The sequence below is a fragment of the Tupaia chinensis genome, unplaced genomic scaffold (assembly GCF_000334495.1).
Source record: "Tupaia chinensis unplaced genomic scaffold, TupChi_1.0 Scaffold149831_1, whole genome shotgun sequence".
In the NCBI taxonomy this organism is placed as follows: Eukaryota; Metazoa; Chordata; class Mammalia; order Scandentia; family Tupaiidae; genus Tupaia; species Tupaia belangeri.
The window spans coordinates 874593-892901 of NW_006209676.1; the positions used below are offsets into that span (position 1 = coordinate 874593).

The 18309-nt window shown below is 40.3% G+C and overlaps 2 pseudogenes; one reads left to right on the forward strand and one right to left on the reverse strand.

Annotated features, from left to right (window-relative positions):
* The first annotated feature begins 9458 nt into the window (after nucleotides 1–9458).
* LOC106734212 (chromobox protein homolog 3-like) lies at nucleotides 9459–10610 on the forward strand (annotated as a pseudogene).
* Nucleotides 10611–16546: 5936 nt separating this feature from the next.
* On the reverse strand, nucleotides 16547–16696 carry LOC114006712 (uncharacterized; annotated as a pseudogene).
* Between the last annotated feature and the right edge of the window lie 1613 nt (nucleotides 16697–18309).

The following is an 18309-nucleotide window of genomic DNA, read 5'->3' on the forward strand; positions in this document are numbered from 1 at the left end:
TATGTCACTGAACTCCCATGTAGCTGACCACGGTTCAAGTCCTAGACCCGGTGGCTTAAACTCACGCAGGGCGCATGTGTGTGTGTGCCCAAGATCCTGAGAGGAGAATGGAAGAGAAGGGATTGTGGCATGGCCATCCCCCCTGGGGGGTGATTTCTCGCTTTCTATTTCCCTGTCTCTCTGTCTTTCTAGTGAGCACACGTGCCCTATAGCAAAAACTTCTCAAAAAAAAAAAAAAAAGAATTATTTTAACTTTATTTAGTTGATCATTTATTTTAATTTGACAAGAGAAGGACAGAGAGAGAGAGAGAGAGAGAGAAAAGCCACCAGGTCGGGGTCTTGAACTGCAGTCCACCACATGGGAGTCCAGAGCCTTAACCACCATGCCACCTGCCGGCCTCCATGTTTATTTTTTAAAATGTTGGACATTACGAAAGAAGTGAAATCCATTTCTTCTCCCATTGAAAGTAGATATGCTTTTGTGACTGTTTCATCTAGTAGAGTATGGCAGAAATGACATTTCATGACTTCTGGGACTAGTCATAAAAGGTGATTCAGCTATACCTTTCTAGAGGGAACACTTGTGCTTAGAGCCTAGAGTCACCAGTTAAGCATTCTGACAGCTCTGAGGCCACCATGGTGAGAAAGCTCAAACTAGTCCATGAAGAGAAACCACATGGAGAGATTGTGAGTCTACAAGAAGTGAAACAGATGTCTGGGCAGCCCCCAGCTGCTCCAGGCCCCAACTATTCCAATTCCAGCCACAAATCTAACTACAAGTATATGAGAGACTCTGAGTCAGAATTCGAGCCACATCCTTTCCAAATTCCTGATCCACAAAAACCATGACAGATAACAAAATGATTGTTATTTTAAGCCATTAAACTTTGGGGATGTATAACCTTCAATAGGTAACTGGAACACACTATTGCCCCCCTCAGTAGTTTAAAGAATAGTAAGAAGGGTAGTCTCAATGGTAAAGTAGAAGACCTCTTGAAAGAGATCATTGATCTTAGTTGATTGGTCTTTTTTTTTTTTTTTTTCCCAGAGAGAGAGAGACAGATTTTTGCTATAGGGCGTGTGCACTCACCAGAGAGAGACAGAGAAATAGAAAGCAAGAAATCATACCCCAGAAGGTGTGACCATGCCACAATCCCTTCTCCTCCATTCTCTTCTAGGGATTTTGGGCATGCACAAAGTGAGTGGCATGAGTTTGAAGCTGCCAGATCTGGGACTTGAACTGTGGGAGTGCATGTGGGAGTTCAACAACCTAACTATCTGCTGGTCCCTAATTGGCTTTTTTTTTTTTTTTTTTTTGAGAGGTTTTCACTATAGGGCGTGTGTGCTCGCCAGACAGACAGAGACAGAGAGACAGAAAGTGAGAAATCACCCCCCAGGGGGGATGGTCACGCCGCAATCCCTTCTCCTCCATTCTCCTCTCGGGATCTTGGGCGCGCACGCACACGTGCCTGGCGTGAGTTCTAAGCCACCGGGTCTGGGACGCGAACCGCGGTCGACTACGTGGGAGTCCAGCGACATAGCCATTACGCTAACTGCTGGTTCCCTGTTGTATGATCTTAAATCCTAATTCTGAGGCAAGAGGAGTCTTATTCAACATTCTGTTGGTCATATATTGGTTTATTTAATCTTAGTCCAACGACATGCTTTAAATTTATTTGTATTTTACAATTTTTGTTCATTCATAATTACAGCACTTATCAACATCATTAATGTTGTGTTCCACCAATGCAAAAATAATCTTATACTAAAGGGATACTTAAACATCTGCGTCCATCTCTCTAGTTTTTATTTAATTCCAGGATTTCATGAATACAATTCTTGAAAAGAACCCGAAATCCTGACGAGTTCTTAAAATTTGCACCTGTGAGTTTTTCAAGTCAATAGATAATCAACTGAAGTACCGTATGCCCAGCATTACGCTAGGCTCTAGAAATACAAAAATAAATAAAACAGACGTGGTCATTGCTTTCATAGATCTTATTAAGATTACTAGAGAAGATGAGTTCTAGTTCAATATTTTAACAAGTGAATAAGGAAAACGACTTCATGAAGTACAGAAAGCTGTTGGGGAACAGACAAGGAGCATCTAAACAAATGTGAGGGATGTTAGCAGTTTTCCTAGTGGAAATGACACCTGAATTAGAACTTCTAATTATTTGTAACAATTAGTCAAGTGAAAAGTAGAAAAAGCAATAACAAAATGTTGAGTCCTGATTGCCACTAACTAGAGTAATAATCATGTAGGGTTTTGTTGGTGAGTGTGTGTGTGTGTGTGTGTGTGTGTTTGTGTGTGTGGGTGTGTGTTTTAAGCTTCGTTAGAGGTACATATGCTCACCAAAAGCGGGCTGGGTTTGGGGAGTGGGATGAGAAATCACCCTGCAATCCTTTCTCCTCCATTCTCCTTTTGGGATTTGGGGCATGCACACACATATGCCCAACTTGTTTTTCAAGTTGCTGGGTCTGAGACTCAAACTGCACAGTGGCCGCATGGGATCCAGCCACCTGGACCTCCACACCACTTGCTAGTCCAATTATGTCTTTGTTTTTCTTTTAAGTGTACTTATTTATTTCTTCATGAGTAAGACAGAAAGAGAGAAACAGAGACAGCAACCCCAACAGGGTCCCGATACCACAATCCACCCCAACCTTCAGCCAGCACCAGATCATGAGTTAGCATGCCTGGGTCTTTGGACTTGAACTGGGTACCTTCCCATGTGAGACTTCCTCAAAAGAGTGTCATGTTTCACTGCTGCACTACCATCTGGCCCCCAATTATGTCTACTTTAATTGAAAGACTGGAATGAAAATTGTTAGGATCCTTTGACTCAGCTCTTCACAGTCAGTTTTTCTCTTTAATGATGGCATACTTCTAATGTCCGATATCTCTCCCATGCAATACTACTGTGTAGTTCAGGGACCATAACTTTCTACCATCTGCTCGAAGTTGTTCTGATCAATGTGCCAACTCAACTTCTTTTCCTTCTTCCTCACAGAGGTGAGGAGTCTGAACTAATCCTGTGGCTCCAGGTCTTCTAACAAAGGTTCACGTGGGAACCTCTAAGGCAGAGGTGTCCATTTCAGCTGCTCGGAGCAACTTAGCTGAGTAGAGGGAATGTGAAATAGGACCAGAGGTCTAGCATACTTGGCTGCGGCCTGAAATACTGGATACAAAAGGATTAAAGGGATGTATAATTTGGTTTCTGAACAATGGATACGATTCAGATGGCAAGCCTGAAACCAGTATTTCTTTGTCCAAAGAGAAACTTTTCCAAGTTACAGCCCAGAGAAAGAGACCCAACACCATGTCACTCCTAAGGTTGGGAAATTAATTACTGTTGCGTAGAAACGCTTAGGGTAATCTTTTAATAGTGTCTGAGGCAAATGTCACTTAGTAGTAAGTCGTCACCACCAGTCACTTGGTAACTAGGTGATACCCATCAAGTGGTAAAAGCCTTAGATTAAAAAAAAAAAAACAACAAACAGCTAGAGCAAGTCGATTATAAGTAGTGGTTTAAATGTAGGCACTAATGTGATATTTGACACCACGAATGATAATGGCCCTTAACTAAATATTTGCGAAGAACCGAAAGATCCAGTCTCTGTGGCAGTCAGTGGCCTGACAGACAGCAGAGCTGGAAGCCACCTGCTGACTTTGGTTCAGGCCCCTGGCCCATCACCCTGAAACTGCGCTGGGTGCAGGGGTGTGTGTCCAGGATCCTGGTAGGTTGGAGAGGGGGAAGAGGGCAGTGCTTCTCTCTCTTGCTTATTTTCTCTCTCTCTCATCGTAAATCGAAGGGAAGAAAGACACTAAAAAAGAAAAAAGAACCACCTTATCGTGAGATACCAACAATATGCTTGGGTAGCTTTGCCCCCTGAATGAAACTATTTGTTTTATTGTTTTTGCTATAGAGTGTGTGTGCTCACCAGAGAGAGATAGAAAGAGAGAGGGAAAGTGTGAAATCACCCCCTGGGGGGATGGACATCCTGCAATCCTTTATCCTCCATTCTCTTCTCAAGATTTCGGTTACACACACAGGTACCCAGCATGATTCTCAAGCCTCGGGGTCCAGAACTTAAACTGTGTAGCCAGTCACGTGGAACTCTTCATGCCACCTGCTGGCCCATAAATCAACCATTCTAAGAGTTAATACCACACTCAAACTGGTTATCTCAAGGGGAGGATTCCAAAACCACTTTTTCAGGATATCATGAGACATCGGCCCACACGTGACATTACAGCTAAAAGCTGTCCCTCCTCAGGCCTGCTGAGAGAAACTACTCCTCTCTCCAGAAGGCTCCAGGTTCTGAGCCTTTGTTGTCAGCCTGATTCTACCCATTCTTCTAGTTAACCCTGCCTGAAGTGATGGTAAGGCATAGCCCTTAATACTCCTCTTTAAACAGAGATTCTCCCTTTTCTTCCCATTGCAACTCATAAGAATTAGGATGATCGTAAAGCAGCATTAAAGTTTGCTTATACTTTATTAATAATTTTGTGTCAGTATTTTTGTGTAAAGGCCTGCTACTTTAGAGTAACAAAGAACCTGCTTCTAAGTTTCCACTTCTGCAACTGGGAAATTAGTTTTAGTTTCTGTTTTTAATATTTTATCAAGAATTATTTAACTTTATTTATTTATTTATTTTTAATTTGACCAGAAAGAGACAAAGCGAGAGAAAGAGAGAGGGAAAGCATGAGAATGAAAGTGAGAAAGCAAGCTGCCAGGTCTGGAACTTGAACCACAGTCAGCCATGTGGGAGTCCAACACACTTAGCTGCCGTGCCACCTGCCAGCCCCAGTTTTTGTTTTTATTTACTAGAGGGTGTGTGTGTTCACCAGAGAGTGAAAGAGAGTGAGAAAGCAACCCCTATGGGGAATGACTACACCACAATCTCTTTTCCACTTCTTTGGGGATTTGGGGCACAAAAACATACAGTCAGCATGTTTTCAAACCACTAGGTCTGGACTCAAACTACACAGTCAGCTGTGTAGGATCCAGCCTCTCTCTCTCTCTCTCTCTCTCTCTCTCTGGTGAGCACACATGCTCTATAAGAAAAACTATAAAGAAAATAGTTCATTTCATTTAGGGGGTAAGGTTATCTAAGCATCACGCCCTCAGCTCGCCCAAATCAGTATTAAATAAACTAATAAACTAGGGTGTGAGAGTTAAGAATAAAGGTAATAAGTGAGAAGTAACAGAGGAAAAGGTAAAAGACATGCTTTTCTTGTGTCAGGCACACTTAGGAAGTGAGGAATTTGTCATGAGGAATTAAATGTCTTTCTTAGTGTGATAATATTCATATTGCATTTAAGTGGCAAGTGATTAAAATGAACCAAATGTATCATTAAATCATGAAAGGGGATAGTTTCATGAAAATTTAAAAGTGAGTTTATAGGAAAAGGTAATTGTACCAGACTTTAATCAGACACTCAGATACATAGGAACCCACCATGGGCAAATTCAACAGAAGAGAAAAACAAAAACAAAATAAAAGATGAGACACACAGTTGAGTAGTCTGCCATGATAAACCATTAGAGTATTATCTCTATAAAAGCATAAAAAATGTTAGAGCAGCCTGGACCGAATCATTCTAGTCAGATGCATTACATAGGACAGATAAGACAGAAGTCAGAATAAAAATATCACTCATACTGCACCAGATTATCGCTTAGGGAACTTTAGGAAATCAAAAAATAAGACACATAATCACTTCTCCTTTTGTAACACTTAAAAGTATCCTTGCAATGAGCTATCAGAAAGGGACTAAGGAAGAACAATTTAACCAGAAATCATGGCATTTTCAACAACAAGAATCAGGATAAAGTAAGAATGGGAAAACAAATACAATAAAGAGCAAAACCAGAGGCTTTAACAGTTAGTGAAAACAGAAGGAAAAATGGAAATGGATAATAATAACACCATCAATAGCTAGGCATAATTGGTATTTACATTTATATAGACATTGTGCTAAGCATTAAACATGCATTAACTCAGCTTTAAGAGGAAGTGAAGCCTGGCCATAGCCATCAACAACACTGCACATCTCTCTGTGTGGGTTGGATTTGCCAGCAGATAATGGGCCAAGTGTAGGCTTAACAAGTAACACCCAACACCTGAAGCTGGCTTCATACACCTTTTTCTGATTGGAAAACAAGGCCCTCTCCCAAGAACACACCTGAGAAGTAGATCTCTTCATCCTCCCTGACACTATAGAATCAACACCCAAAAAGTGGGAAGAAGCATATAATTCATCAGATGACTAGAAACCAGTGAGGAGGCACCAAAAAGAAAAAAAGAATCAAACAGAACTTCTAGAGATGAAGACTGTAATAAAGGAAATCAAGACCTCCCTTGCAAGTAAGTAATAGCAAATTAGACTATGCAGAAGAAAGAATCTCTGATCTAGAAGACAATACCATTGACTTAGATAAAAATTAAAAAAAAAACATTAACAATGAAAACAATTGAGGATAACATATGAGAAATACTAGACACCACTAAAACACCTGAATATCCGAATAATTATCACAGCTTTGTAATATATTTTGAGGTCAGGGAATGTGATGCGTCTAGAAGGTGAAGAATCAGATGAGGGCATAGAAGATTTTTTTCCATGAAATACTTGCAGAAAACTACAAACTTAGAGAAACATTCAGACATCCAGACCCAAGAAATACAAAGGACCCCAACAGAATGAACACAAGAAGATTCTCTCCACAGTACATCATAGCCAGAGTGGTCAAAATCAAAGATAAAGACAAGATTCTAAGAATGGCAAGAGAGAAATGTCAAGTCACTTACAAAGGTTATCCTATTAGGCTAATATCAGACCTCTTAACCAAAATAATGTAGGCAAGGAAAACATCTTCAAAATACTAAAAGAGAAACAACTTCATGGGACTGGTAGTTGGAGTAATGGCTATGTTGTTGGACTCTCATGTAGTCAACTATGGTTCAAGTCCGAGACTCAGTGGCTTAAACTCACACTGGGCACGTGTGCGTGGATGTCCAAGATCCCGAGAGGAGACTGGAGGAGAAGGGATTGCAGCGTGACCATCCCCCCGGGGGATGATTTCTTGCTTTCTGGCTGTATCTCTGTCTTTCTGGTGAGTGCACATGCCCTATAGCAGAAAACCTCTCCAAAAACAAACAAACAAACAACAAAAAAAAACCTCACAACTTCATTAGACAATGCATTCAGAAAAGAGAATAAAATAAAAGGCACTCAAATATGGAAAGAAGAGGTAAAATTATCTCTATCTGCAGATGACATGATTGTATACAAAGAAGACCCAGGGTATCCATGAAAAAACACTTAGAAATAATAAATGAATACAGTAAAGTAGCAGGACACAAAATCAGTATACAAAAATCTATAGCATTTCCATGTACAAACCACAAGCAGACAGAGGTAGACTGAAGAAAAGTAATCACATTTACCATAGCCACAAAAAGTATAAGATACCCAGGAATAAATATGACCAACGAAGTCAAAGACCTTGGGACCAGCAGTTAGTGTTATGGCTATGTCACTGAACTCCCATGTAGCCGACTGCAGTTCAAGTCCCAGACTCGGTGGCTTAAACTCATGCTGGGCGCGTGTGCGTGCATGCCCAAGATCCCAAGAGAAGAATGGAGGAGAAGGGATTGCAGCGTGGCCATCCCCCCGGAGGGTGATTTCTCACTTTCTATCTCTCTGTCTCTCTCTGTCTTTCTGGCAAGCACATACTCTCTATAGTAAAAACCTCTCAAAAAAAAAAAAAAAAAAAAAAAAAGAAAGAAAGAAAGAAGAAAAAAGAAGTCAAAGACCTCTCTACAAGGGAAACTATAAAAATCTAGAAAAAGAAAGAAAGAAAATGACACAAAAAAGTGGAACAACATCCATGTTCCTGGACTGGAAGAATTAATACATTCAAAATGGCAATTCTACCCAAATTAATCTACATATTTAATGCAATCCCAATCAAATTATCAGGAACATTCTTCACAGATCTAGACAAGATCATCACAGATTTTGTCTGCAATCATAAAATACCCCATATTGCCAGAGCAATCCTGCACAAAAAAGAGTGGAGTAGGAGGCATCTCATTCCCTGACCCCAAAATATATTACAAAGCTGTGAAAATCAAAACATCATGGTATTGGCATAAAAAAAGATAGGTGGACCAATGGAACAGAATAGAGATCCAGAAATAAACCCCAAAACATACAGCCAACTGATTTTTGATAAAAGATAACAGTCAATCCAGTGGGAAAAGGAAAACCTCTTTAGCAAATGGTGCTGGAAAAACTGGGTGTCCACCCGCAGAAAGATTAACCTGGACCCCTCTCTCTCACCATAACAAAAATCAACTCAAAGTGAATCAAAGATCTAAACCTAAGACGTCCAATTATAAAACTACTGCTGGAAAACACTGGGGAAACTCTAGGAGACACTGGAATAGGCAAAGACTTCTTAAATAAGACCCTCAAAGCACAGGCAATAATCCCAAAAATAGATAAGTGGGTTTACATCAGATTAAAGTTTTTGCACAGCAAAAGATACAGTAATTAATGGGAATTGACAACCCTTGGAATGGGAGAATATTTTTGTAAACTATGACTCTGATAAGGGACTGATAACCAGAATCCATAGGGAACTCAAGCAGCCTATCTGAAGTGGGTGAAAAAAATCAACCCAATTAAAATGGGAAAATTAGCTGAACAAGCAATTCTCTAAGGAAGACATATAAACAGCCAAAAACCATATGAAAAAATGCTCAACATCTCTCATCATAAGGGAGATGCAGATCAAAACCACAGTGAGATACCACCTAACCCCAGTAAGAATGACACGTTTATTCCTAGGTATCCTATACTTTTTGTGGCTATGGTAAATGTGATTACTTTCTTCAGTAAGATTAAAAATAAAATGTTAAATGCTGGTAGGCCTATGGTGAAAGGGGAGCCCTCCTACGCTGTTGGTGGGAATGTAAATTGGTCCAGCCACTGTGTAAAAAATATGGAGGATCCTCAAAGATCTACAAATAGAATTACCATATAATCAAGCAATTCTACTACTGGGTATCTACCCAAAGGATAGGAGAATGCTCAGTCGGAAAAGTGCTTGCACATCTATGTTTGTTGCGGCATTATTCACAATTGCTAAGACATGAAACTAACCCAAATGCCCACAAACAGATAAATGGATTGAAAAAATGTGACACATATACTCTTTGGAATACTATTCAGCCATAGGAAAAACAAACAAACAAACAATATTCTCGCATTTGACAGAAAGTGGATGAATATGGGAGATTTACTGCTGAGTAAAGCAAGCCAGGCTATGAAAGAGAGAAACTGTATGTCTCCACCTAACATATACTGACTGTCCCCACTCTATGGCAGAAACTGAAAGATTAGAGCATATAAAAACATGGGGAATACCACAGACCCGCAACCGAGAGCAGCTCGGGGTGGCGAACTCTTCAAGTCTGCAGTAAAAAATGGCCTCCAATAAAACTACATAGCAAAAATGGATAAGAAACAGAATGGAAAGAGTAAAAAAGTTGAAAAGGGAGAGCCTGAAGAATTTATGGTGGAAAAAGTACACGTAATGAATGGGAAGGTGGGATATTTTCTGAAGTGGAAGGGATTTACAGATGCTGACAATACCTGGGAACCTGAAGAAAATTTAGATTGTCCAGGGTTGATAGAAGCATTTTTTTCTTTTCTATTCTTTTTCTTTCTTTCTTTCTTTCTTTCTTTTTTTCTTTCTTTCTTTCTTTCTTTCTTTCTTTCTTTCTTTCTTTTTTTTTGGAGAGTTTTTTGCTATAGGGCACATGTACTCGCCAGAAAGAGAGACAGGAAGTGAGAAATCACCCCCCAGGGGGGATGGCCACGCTGCAATCCCTTCTTCTCCATTCTCCTCTCAGGATCTTGGGCATGCACGCACACGCACCCAGCGTAAGTTTAAGCCACTGGGTCCAGGACTCAAACCGTGGTCACCTACATGGGAGTCCAGCGACATAGCCATTACGCTAACTGCTGGTCCTGATAGAAGCATTTCTTAATTCTCGAAAAGTTAGTAAAGAAAAAGATGGTACAAAGAGAAAATCTTTATCTGACAGTGACTCCAGTGATAGCAAATCAAAGAAGAGAAATGCTGCTGATAAACCAAGAGGCTTTGCCAGAGGTCTTGATCCTGAACAAATAACTGGTGCCCCAGACAGCAATGGAGAGTGAGTGGATGCTTCTCATGAAATGGAGATTCAGATGAGGCAGACTTGGTGCTGGCAAAAGAAGCAAATATGAAGTGTCCTCAAATTGTAATTGCTTTTTATGAAGAAAAAATAACTTGGCATTCTTGTCCAGAAGATGAAACTCAATAATTGTTTGCATTATTTTATATATATGTATATAATCTGGGTCTTCGATTTTGATTTACTAGTGTGGAGAAATAACTGCATTCTAATGGAAAAATCAAGTTTGATGTTTGTTTTGAAAGTAGTATTGGGGAATTGGAGGCGGGGGTTGCATCCCAATTGCACTGGTTACTTTGAACAAAGAAAAGCTTTCTCAAGGCCAGCAGGTGGTGTGGTGGTTAAGGGCACTGGACTCCCACATGGCTGACCATGGTTCGAGTCCTGGACCTGGTGACTTGTTTTCTCACTTTCCTGCTCTTGCTCTATAGCTCTGTCCCTCTCTGGTCAAATTTAAATAAATAAAGTTTTAAATAAAACCATTTTTTTTAAAGTTAAAAAAAAAAAGCTTTCTGTAGTTGCTTTTTTTTTTTTTTGGAGAGGTTTTTACTATAGGGCGTGTGCGCTCACCAGACAGAGAGAGACAGAGAGACAGAAAGCGAGAAATCACCCCCCAGGGGGGGATGGTCACGCCGCAATCCCTTCTCCTCCATTCTCCTCTCGGGATCTTGGGCACGCACGCACACGCGCCTGGCATGAGTTCTAAGCCACTGGGTCCGGGACGCGAACCGCGGTCGACTACGTGGGAGTCCAGCGACATAGCCATTACGCTAACTGCTGGTTCCCTGTAGTTGCTTCTTTATTGGAAAAAAATATTTCATACCATGGCATTTTATCCTCTGCATTTGGAAACAGGTTTTCTAAATTTTGGTGAAATGTTTTATCGTCATGAACTTATGTTTAAGACACATGCCTCAGTACCAGTCTGGGTTTTTTTGTTTTTTGTCTTTGTGTGTGTGTATACATAAGATAATATGTAAATGGATTTCAGTTTTTGAAGCCTTGACTGAAACAAAAACTGTGTATAAGCTCATGTGTCTGAGATATTGTCATGCTGAGCAACCTCAGAATAAAAAATAAGCTCCTCCAAATTAAATTAAGTTTTCCTGAAGCCATAACCTTTCAAATTAAATAATGATTTTGTAATTGGGCAATCTAAATTGTAAAACTTAAAAGCAACCATGGGACTAGGAATTGGCGTAATGGCTATGTCTCTGGACTCCCATGCACTCAACTGCAGTTTGAGTCCCGGACCCGGTGGCTTAAACTCACACCAGGCATGTGTGCGTGCGTGCCCAAGATCCCAAGAGGAAAATGAGGAGAAGGATTGCAGTGAGGCCGTCCCCCCTGGGGGAGGTGATTTCTCACTTTCTGTCTGTGTCTCTCTATCTTTCTGGTGAGCACATGCGCCCTATAGCAAAAAACTCTCCAAAATAAAGTAGTGGCTCCTGCACAATGTGTTTAGGGGTTGTGGGAGAACAACCCACATCATCCAATAGATAAATGGAGGGCGAGTATCATATATATATATATAAAATGGAATATTACTCTGTCATAAGAAGGAATGAAGTTCAGACACATACAATGACAGGGATAAATCTCCAAGAAATTATGCTAAATGAAATAAGGCAGGCACGAAAGGACAATACTGTAGGATTGCACTTGTGAATAGGTAAATTCTTAAAGACAGAAAATAGATATCAGGTTACTAGGGGTTAGGGGAGGAGGAGTTATGTAATGGAACTCTGGGTGACAAAAAAATTTTGAAATAGACAGATAGTGGGGATGGTTGCACGACAGAGTAAATATAATTAATGTCACTTAATTTTATACTTCAGGTTGATTAAAATGATAAGTTTTGGGTATATTTTGTTACAATTTTGAAATACCAAGAAAGAGAGAAAAGTAGTTCCTCTAAGGTGTTTTGGGAGACAGGCAAGCAACACTAAACACTAGTATTATTTTTTTAATTTTCTCATCATTTTAATATATGATTTTCTTGTGTGAGAATCTCTTGACTAAATTATGTAAAGGCCCTTCTGGCTCTAAGATTTAGTGAATCTATGGACTGCTTTACCTCTAAGGAAGACAGTGTCATGGGGCTTGAAACAGAAAAAAAAGAAAGAAAGAAAGAAAAAGAAGTGGATACTAAAGTCAGACTGCCTGGTTTTGAATCCTAGCTCCAGAATTTGTTAAATTTGTGACATTGGGCCACTCACCACACTTCTTGCTTATCTCTTCTCTGTATTGCTTTGGGTTAGCTCCATGGTTTGGTGACTAAGGTAGCTGGATCTCACGTGGCCAAATGTGAGGTTCAGGTCCCAGCCCTGGTGGCTTGAAAAATGATGGATGTGGGGCCAGTAGGTGACGTAGCGTTTAAAACTCTGAACTTCCACATGGCTGACCATGGTTGGAGTCCCAGACCCGGGGACTTGAAAATCATACCAGGTGTGTGTACATGTATGCCCAAAATTCCAAGAGGAAAATGGAGGAGAAGGGACTGGGATGTTGCCACCACCCTGGGTGGGGGGAATTTCTGTCTCTCTAGCAAGCACATGCATCCTATGACAAGAAACTGGAGGAAAAAAAAAAAAGCTGGGTAGATATGCATGCATGCACAAAATCCTGATTGGGTGGAAAAATGGACAAAAGGGGATTGCAGAGTGACCACGCCCCATGGTGGGGGGAAGGTGCTTTCACTCTCTCCTTCCCCCATCTGTCTGTCTCTCTCTGGCATGCAAACACATCCTCTGGAAAATTTTAAAAATATATAATATTTCCTCATAGGGTAGAATGGGAATATTAAATCAGTATACACATATAAAATGCTTTGTATCTGGCAACTAGCAAGTACGTAATACATTTTTAGCTCTATTATTCCTATTATTCTGTGTTCCTGGAGTGACCGGATCCTCCCCCTTTCCACTCCTATCTACTCTTAGAGCTTGGTTTTATGATTCATTGGTTTGCTCAAAAGTTACTTACTCCGTTGCAAAATCTTCCCTGGCCCACATTCCCTGTAAGCATCTATTTATATCCTGCTCTTTCCATCCGACAATACACTTCTTGATGACAGACCTTGAACATAATGAGACTCAATAAATGTTTCTTGGATGATCTAAAAAGAATTTGGAAACCAAGAAGATGAGAAAGACATGGAGGGACCAGCAGTTAGAGTAATGGCTATGTCGCTGAAATCCCATGTAGTCGACCGCGGTTCGTGTCCTGGACCCGGTGGCTTAAAACTCACGCCGGGCACGTGTGGGTGCATGCCCAAGATCCTGAGAAGAGAATGGAGGAGAAGGGATTGCGGTGTGGCCATCCCCCCTGGAGGGTGATTTCTCGCTTTCTGTCTCTCTGTCTCTCTGTCTGTCTGGCGAGCATACATGCCCTATAGCGAAAGAAAGAAAGAAAGAAAGAGAGAAAGAGAGAGAAAGAAAGACATGGAAAAGAATTGGGAATGAAGTTAAGGCTATTTACTTTTCTACAGGCTCTTACGGGCCTGGATATCCACTCTGTTCTCTTAATATCACTGCTAACTTAATGTCAGTCTCAGGTAACTGGACACCAGTAGTTTCCCTTGATAACCCAAACAGCAAAAGTGTTCAGAAGAGCTCTCCCTATCTTCTAACTTTAGCCCCTGTATTAGTTAGGGTACTCCAGGAGGATTAGACTCAAGAGGGTGTGTGTGTGTGTGTGTGTGTGTGTGTGTGTGTGTGTGTGCATATTATATGTACAGGGGAGAAAAAGAAAGAGGGAAGGAAAGAGGGAGGGAACTATTTATCTTAAGGAAAATATGATTATGGAGACTGGCTCATATAATTATGGAGGCTGGCTGGCAAGTCCTAAATTTGCGGGATGTGTAGCAGGCTAGAGATGCAGAGAGAAGCCAATATTGCAGTTGAGTCCAAAGACTGTCTGGTGCACAATTCCCTCTTGCTTAGAGGGAGGTCAGTCTTTTGTTCTATTCAGGCCTTCAATTAATTGGATAATGCCCACTCACAATACAGAGGGCAATCTCTTTACTCTAAATTCACCAATTTAAATGTAAATCTCTTCCAAAAACATCCCCACAGAAATATCCAGAATAGTGTTTGACCTGCCAGGTTGACACATAAAATTAAACACCATAGCCTTATCCTCAGCTTGTCTTCCACATGTGCAAAAGTTTTAGCTATTCTAAACTACTGGGAATTCTTTGAATCTCTATTTTATTTTATTTTTCAAAATATCTCTAGTCTTTTTCTTTCCTTTTTTTTTTTTTTTCAAGAGATTTTTGCTATAGGGCGCGTGCGCTCGCCAGACAGACAGAGAGAGACAGAGAGACAGAAAGTGAGAAATCACCCTCCAGGTCCCCCTGCCATCCCTTCTCCTCCACTCTCCTCTCGGGATCTTGGGCACGCACACACACGCGCCTGGCGTGAGTTTTAAGCCACTGGGTCCAGGATGCGAACCGCGGTCGACTGCATGGGAGTCCAGCGACATAGCCATTACCCTAACTGCTGGTCCCAGCTCTAGGCTTTTTCATATGCAGTTCTTTCTTCATGGACTACTCTAGTCAGCTTTTTCACCTGGTTTAATGCCTACTCATTCCTGAAGACCCAGATTAAATATCACCTTCTTTTGAAAGCTTGCCTAAACCAACTCCTCACCCCACTACAAATTATATGCCCAATCCCAGTGCTTTCATTATACTTTCAGTTATAGAATTTATCATATTAAATTACAACTATGTTTTCATCTTTGTCTGCCATTATACCTATGTGGATCTCAAGTGCAGAGACCACATATCACTAATTTTTTTTGGTAGTACCCAGCATAGTACTTGGCATGAGCTAGGTGTCCAATAAGAATTTGTCACAGTTAGTGATTGAATGAACCATTTTTTAAGATTAAGCAAATTTAGTTAAGAATAAAATATAAGTGGGGCTAGCAGGTGGCGTGATTAAAGGCACTGAACTGCCACATGGCCAACCATGGTTTGAGTCAAGGACCTGGTGACTTGCTTTCTCACCTTCCCTCTCTCTCTCTCTCTGATAGAACTGGAAAATAATAAGAAGAAAGAAAGAAATAATTCTTTTTAAAAAAGAATAAAATAGGGGCCGGTAGTGGTTAAGAACACTGGACTCCACATGGCCGATAGCAGTTCGAGTCCCAGAACTGGTAGCTTGCTTTCTCCCTTTCTCTCTCTCTCTCTCTCTCACTTTCTCTCCTCTCAGGTCAAATTAAAATAAATAAATGAATAAAGTTACATAAAATAATTATTTTTAAAAATAATAAAATATAAGTAACATATAAATAGATATATTTAATGACTAGTAACTCTATTAAAGAGTCTTATCCATTAACTTCAAAGTCCTTAGTATTTCAAGAATAAAACATCGGGACGAGCCTTATTGCGCAGTTGTTAAGAGTACTGGATCTCACATTGCTGAGCACAGTTCAAGTCTTGACCCTAGTGGGTTTACAAACATGCCATTAAGTGTACATGTATGAATGGAATGAAGAAATGGAGGAAAAAGGATTGTGGCATGACCATACCCCACTGGGAGTGCTTTCCCTCTCTCACTTTCTCTCGCAAGTACACCAGCTTTCTGACAATATATTAAAAAAAAAAAAAAAAGATAAAGTTAGACAAATTCAGGTCTCTTTCATTATATCTCATTATATTATATGTTATGAATTTGTATTACGGCTTGCAATTCAAATAAGAAAATAATCTCACTTATTTTCCTCTACAAATAAAATTTTGTACTAGTTTAAAAAAAGAAAGGTTAGGGATCAGCAGTTAGCGTAATGGCTATGATGCTGGACTCCCATGTAGTCGACTGCAGTTCGAGTCCTGGACCCAGTGGCTTAAACTCACGCCAGGCGCATGTGCATGCATGCCCAAGATCCCAAGAGGAGAATGGAGGAGAAGGGATTGTGACATGGCCATCCCCCACGAGGAGTGATTTCTCGCTTTCTGTCTCTCTGTCTCTCTCTGTCTTTCTGGTGAGCGCACCTATAGCAAAAACCTCCTCTCCAAAAAAAAAAAAAAAAAAGAAAGAAAGGTTAGCAAAGAATGGAAGGCAAACATGAGTGTTATACAACACTAAACATATGGGACCATATCATGAATCTTTTTTGTTTGTATCAAATAAACTTATAAGTTTTTATTTTCTACATAGATATATTGATGCAGATTTTATTTCATTTTGCTTTTTTCCATGAAAAAAATAATACTTTATACATATATAGAGTTGTATCGAGCTACATTTAAATGTATAATGAACAACATAGAAGTATAAGTATTTATTTAATTTATTTGTTAGCTATATCTTTTGAACACTGATGTGTTAAACTAAGTGTAGCATGCAGGAGGAATTCTTTCAATTAGCAATAATCGCACCTCGGATAAACCTCATTGGCTACGATATTGCCACTGCGCAAAACTAGGAGGAATTCTTTCAAAATAACCTTCAGCCCACTGTGGAACACAGGACACAGACCTATCTATGCTTATGTATAAAAAAGAAAAAAAAGAGAGGTGGGTGAATCAGCTAGTATATATATATATATATATATAGTTTCTATACTTGTGAATAATAGCGAATTTCACAAGAAAAATAATTAAAGTTATGTTTAATTCATCCTAGTGAACATTTTGTTTTACCTGAGAAAAACTAAAGTATGCTTTTGTTTAAGAAGAAAAAAAATGAATAACCATCAAAATGTACAATTTGACTATTAAGATAATTCGTGTATTGATCTTCCCTAGCTCTGGTACCAGGTCTGGGACTTGAACTACAATTAGTCATGTGGGAATCCAGTGCCTTAACTACCATGCAACTTGCTGGTCATCTTATATCCCTTTTTTAAAAAAAGATAGCACATGCATGCATGAGAAAAAGAGAGAGAGAAGCACCCCAACAGGGTGTCACCTGAGGTAATCCTCTGCCCCAGTCCTCCAGCTCCTCGGGATCTTGGGCACCCATGCGTATACCCAGCATATTTTCAGGCAGACCCAGAAATGCCAACCTGCAGTTGACCATGTGGTTTCCAACACTCCAAGCCAGTAAGCTACAGACTGTACCACCGGTTTAGCCAGTAACCCACAGTACCATTTGTTTGTTTGTTTTGCTAGAGGGTGTGCACACTCACCAGAGAAAAGCAGCCAGAGAAAAGAGAGAGAGAGAAAGTGAGAAAGTACCCCCTATGACGGATGGCCATGCCATGAGCCCTTCTCTCCTATTATCTCTTAGGATTTTGGGCACACACTCAGATGCGTCTAGTGTGTTTTTCAAGCTACTGGCTCCAGGACTCAAACCACTCAGTCAGCCATGTGAGTTCCAGTCACTGTAACCATCACACCACCAGATGACCCTAAAATACCTTTTCTTTTTAAGAGAGGGAGAGTTTTGCTATAGGGCATGTGTACTCACCAGACAAAGAGCAAGTGAGAAATCACCCCCAGAGGGGATAGCCACACCACAATCCCTTCTCTTCCATTCTCCTTTTGGGATTTTGGACATGCATGCACACACGTCTGGCGTGAGTTTCAAGCCACTGGGTCTGGGATTTAAACCACAGCCAATCAAATGGGAGTTCAGTGCCTCAGCCATCACACCACCTCCTGGCCCTCTGATACCTTTTTAATGGCTGGTTAATATGGACTCAGTGATGGGCTTTGAACATAATAAGTTACTTATTAACGTTAGCCCTCTGAGAGCAGAAAGGCAAGTAGGATGACAACTATCCAATCTCCTACAGTAGGGTAAATTCAGAATCATCAGGAAAAGCCACCTGTGAAAATAAACATAAGGGTTTTGAAGTTTTTCCATTAAATGACGGAGTGATTTTTGATGGTCAGGGAAAGACTGTGAAAGAATAGAGATAAATCAAGAGTATTTGTGTTTGCCTCTGTTCACCATTCAGACATCATCTGTAGAGAAAAACTGGCTGAGACTACAAGCGAACTAAAGTTTGTCTTCATTTGCATTTTGTGTGTTTATTTAGGACCAGTACTGGTTTTGGAAAGATTTGAAGCAACCATTTAATTAGAGTTAA